Here is a 5,260-nt window from a genome sequence, read left to right on the forward strand (position 1 = left end):
GTGGTCAGGCTGGCCACTTCAGGAAGCACTGCCCCAGCAGCAACACCGGTTGGGCAAGCCACCTGGCCCTTGTCCAGAATGCAAGGGTGATCACTGGAGGGTGGCCTGTATTTAGAGGCAAAGGCCTCTGGGGACAGCAATCCCATCAGCGCCCAAACTAGACTGAGGGTGCCCGGGGAAGATTCTCATGACTCTAGCTTGTGTCATCACCCCTCAAGAGCCCCAGATTTGACTTATAGGGAGAGCCAGGAGATAGAATTTCTTCTGGACACTGGAGCAACCTTTTCTGTACTTCTCTCTAACCCTGGCCTTTTATCTCCCAAATCTGTAACTATACAGGAGGTGTCTGAAAAGCCGGTTACCAAATTTTTCTCTCAGCCTTTAAGCTGCCATTGGGATGAATGGCTGTTCTCTCACGCCTTCCTAATCGTCCCTGAAAGTCCTGCTCCCCTTGTGGGGAGGGACATACTCCAACACCCAATTCACATGGACTGTGTTACCCCAGGGATTTAGGGACAGCCCTCACTTATTTGGTCAAGGCTTAGCCAAAGACTTGAGTCTTTTTTCATATCCTACAGTGACTCTTATTCAGTATGTAGATGAAATTCTTTTGACAGCACCAGATGCAGAGGAATGCCACACAGCTACACAAATTCTATTAATTTTTCTAGCTGATTGTGGGTACAAAATTTCCAAGGCTAAAGTCCAATTATGTGTCCCAGAAGTTCACTATCTGGGTCTCCAGCTTTCACAGGGGAAGAGAGCCTTGGGCAAAGAAAGAATAGAACCAATATTGATTTGCCCTAAACCTCGAACTCTCAGACAACTTCAAGGCTTCTTAGGAATCACAGGCTTTTGCAGACTCTGGATTCCTAGATATAGTGAAATAAGTAAACCACTCTATTCTTTAATTAAAAATGCTCAAAAAGAGGGCCTAGTCACTCTAGAATGGGAACAAGAAGCAAATAGGCATTCCACCAGTTGAAAACTGTTCTTTTGCAGGTCCCTGCTTTGAGTCTTCCCACTGGACAACAGTTTAACCTGTATATTACAGAATGAACTGAAATTGCCCTGGGAGTTCTGGCCCAACACCGGGGTCCAGTTTTACAACCTATAGCATATCTTAGTAAAGAAATTGACACCGTGGCCAAGGGATGGCCACACTGTCTATGGGTAGTAGCAGCTGTAGCCCATTCAAATTATTATATGGAAGACCCTTTTTAACTAACGATTTATTATTAGATCAAGAAACTATACAATTAGTAAAACATATTACTTCTTTAGCTAAATTTCAACAAATCCTTAAAAACCTCCCAACTACATTTTCACATTCAACACTAAAGGAGCTTTTCTCTTCTGGAGTTCTAGTCATGATCAAAACTCTCCCTCTAATTCACCTTCCCTAACCCCAACTTGGGAAGGTCCCTTTTCTGTTATCTTGTCTTCTTCCATAACTGTTAAAGTTATAGGAAGAGAATGCTGGATACCTCATTCACGAGTAAAATCCTGGAACCCATCACCTTCTACAGAAGCAGACCATGAAGAGAATCAACCACAGTCCACCTACACTGGTGAGCCTAAAGAAAATTTAAAGTTATTGTTTAGGAGACAGCAAGTAAAGTGTTAATATAGTTTTCTTTGAAACATCACTGACTTTGTTCTTCTAACCTGACACTGTAATTAACCCCCTCCTCTCACTGTTCTACCCTTGCCTTTTAATGTGCTAATCAGATTTGTGTCTTCCAGAAATGTCATCAAGCCACACACAGTAAAGATGGTTCCAGACCAAGACCTGATTCTATCATGGACCCCTGGATCATTCTCCCTCCAGAGAAACCCTAACTGCCCCTTCCTATCATGGCCTGACTCAGCAGGAAGCAGTTAGATGGAGTCTTCGTCCATTTTCCCTAACAGCACTCAAGAGTTTCTACTCGGAGAGGGAGAGTTGATACAGGACAAGTGGCATCCCAGCCAGCTCGTGGAACTGAGGAGCGCGGACTTTCTGTCTCCACCTTAGAGATGCTGGCAGTGGCAGCAAGCAGCAGAATGAGCAGGCTGGAGGGTGGGTGGGGCATTTCCTAGGCCTGGGAATGAAAGGGATTGTAGCCATTCATTTGCAACTCAGACAGGACCCAGACAGACATCCCAGACACGCTAAATGTAACTACCAAGGGCCCCATGCGACTATATATACCCCTAGACAAAGAGCCAACAGACAGACAGAGAGCTTTTCTCTCCGGACTTGTGTTTTCTCTCTCTGCCAGGAGCTCTAGCACTTCTGTATTCTTTTCTGTAAATAAATCCTGTCTTACCACTGATCTGTGGTCCGCAGATTCATTCTTCGAATCACCGAGACCAAGAACCTACTGAAGAGCGAAATTGCAGTATCACCTTTGCATTAATTGCTTAACGATAAACCAGTGAGTCAGGGACTTTTTCCTTCTCTTCTTGCATTTATCATTTCTTTGCTCTGAGAACAGCAAATGGCAATTTTTTTTTTTTTTTGCAGATTTTGTCTGGGGCTGAGCTTGAACCCACCACCTCTGACATATGGGGCCAGCACCCTACTTCTTTGAGGCACAGGCACCACCCAGCAATTTTTTTTAATAGAAACATATCCGGAAACAAATCAAACTAAGGTTCAATTCAGAAGTTGTTAATGCAATATAAGCAACCCCTACTTATTCAAGCCCTGATTATGAGGGCACCAGGTTTACTATTCTAGCCTATTGGCTATTTGACTCTTTGACTTACTACGATTACAACAGTGACTGCAGAAGAAAAAAAGTAACTCAAATCAATTAATGTTGCAGTCTATTGGGAGGGAGGAGGAGAAGATTTGGAAGTAGCTTATTTATAAATTATATATAATTAATTTGAACTTTTCCTGTCCTCTATTACCATACATTGACATTATGTACTTTGTACATAAAATTAAAACCGACATGTGTATACTTGAAAAATGATAATACACAAACGTATACTAGTGCAAATAGATTGGCAATAAATTACCTTCCTAATCCACTCTTCTCTACTGCCCACCCCAAATAAACAGGGCATTCTCTAATAAATTTGTTTTAGCTCTATAAATTTAGAACTCTTTAAACAAATTATCAGGGTGGTTCACAAAAATCCTAGAAGAGTACTGTAATATCTGCAGATGAAATCCCCAGAAGTTTGTAATAAACCATATCAATTGTGACCAAGAGAAAGTATCTTTAGAAAAAAAAAGGTAAATTAAGATACCCAACTAAAAACTGTACTTATTATAAACAAAATACTTATAAATGTATGTTTTCCATCATATACATACATACAACATCTTTAACCTAAGTAAATAAAGGTCGCTACAAAATGGAGTTACAACTTTTTTCTCCCTATGTAAATAGAAGTTATTTGTTGGGGCCTATACATAATTGATCTGCCCTTTCCCAACATTACATAGTCCTCTGAAATGTCAGCGAATGTGGGAAATGAATACAAAAAAGGGAAATACTTCAAAGACCACAATAGGGTAAGAAATATAGATGGAATACCATACAATAATTAAAAATAATGAATTAGATCTATCATTGTGGCTAGATAATGAATAAAAAAATTAAGTTGTAGACAAACGTATACTACAGTGTATTATTTATATAAATTAAAACACATAAAACAGCATTAAATATTTTCTGTTTACTTACAATAGCTGCATTCCTTAAGCACTTTCTCAAGGAATAGCATCAAGTACTGTTCTCATACTGTTCTAAGTACTTTGGATAACCTCTTTTATTCCTCACAACATCCTATGCCACAGGCACTATCACTATTTCATTTTACAGATGGGGAAAGTGAGGCAGGGAGTTTCAGGATCTTCTCAAAGGACTACAGGTAAGTGACAGAACCAAGATTTAAACTCAGGCAGTGTAGTCTGCTCCAAAATAAAAAAGCAAACTAAAGATTTCATAACAAATTTCAAATGACGGGATTCTGGACCAGGAGGAGGTTGATACCAGGGTAGAGAAGGGGAGCCAAAGGGAGACTTTAGTCATATCTGAAATAGTTTTTAAAGATGTATTCAAACAATTTTTAAACAATGTGTTCAGCTTTTTTCTCATAAAAAATGTAAATACATGAAAAAGTCTAGGGCTAAGGCGAAAGATGTTAACGTGCCACGCTATCCTGCCTACGGATGACAGAAATGGGGTGGGACTGTTCTTACAGCTTCTTTGTAGTTTTCAGTATCTTTCAACTTTTAAAAAAGGAAATATTATATGAGCAACTCATTTTTTTCCTGTTACTATTTTTTGACTCGTAAAGATAATATTCTTTCCAGTACCTTACAAATCTCAACCTTTCTCAACTTTGGCATTACTGACATTTTGTGCTGGATAGATGTTTTGGCAGTGTCCTTGACCTGTAACAGATGAAAGTGAAAAGCACCCCCTTCCCTGAGTTGTGAAAATCAAAAATGTCTCCAGAGGTGGCCAAAGGTTCACTGGGTGGCAAAACCGCCCCGCCCCCGAAAACTACCTTAATTAATAAACTCAAATACTCTTTTCATCGTTTAACTTTACAAAAATACTTGAGTTTAAAGATTTTAAAGATGTTTTCCTTGTTAAGCATCTCACACTGCAAATGTGAAGGATGATAAAGGGATAAAGAACGTTTCAAGCAAAATAATCTCCGAATATTGCACTTAAAAGCCAATTATCTTTCCACAGAATGACTGAACCTAGTCCATGATGCCCACTTCCTTCTCGCTCTCTCAAAGCGGGGACAAGGGGAGCAGATCCAGCCCTGCTGCCCCCTCCGCGAACGCCCGGAGAGGGGAAGAATCGCCGGCCCTACCTACCTCAGAGCAGCAGCCAAGTTCTGGTCACCGGACGCGGTTACAGAGTCCCGCGTCTCCAAACCTCCCGCCAGCGCACTGCATCCTGGGAAGCCCGGGCTGGAGGCTGCGCAGAATGCAGAGGAGGCGGAGCCTACCGGGCATGCTCCAGAAGGTTGCCCAAGTATGCTGAGGAGGCGGGGCCCCGGGAGTGTTGTGAAAGCGAATAGCCCACGAGATCTCTAGGGCGGAGCTCGTCCCGGGAAGCACCCGCGATCTCCCGGCTGACGGGGGCGGGACTGCAGTGCGGAGGACGTCGGGGGGGCGTGGCCAGAACGTGAAGCAAATGAACCCCAGGCTGAGGAACTGGTCCCGCCTGTACACCCAGGCAGCCATAGTCGATTGGGTGATGCGGCGGTACTTCCGTCTGCCTTCCGGTGTCACGCG

Source organism: Otolemur garnettii, unplaced genomic scaffold (genome assembly GCF_000181295.1).
Source record: "Otolemur garnettii isolate 467f Iridium unplaced genomic scaffold, OtoGar3 scaffold00051, whole genome shotgun sequence".
NCBI classification, from domain to species: Eukaryota; Metazoa; Chordata; class Mammalia; order Primates; family Galagidae; genus Otolemur; species Otolemur garnettii.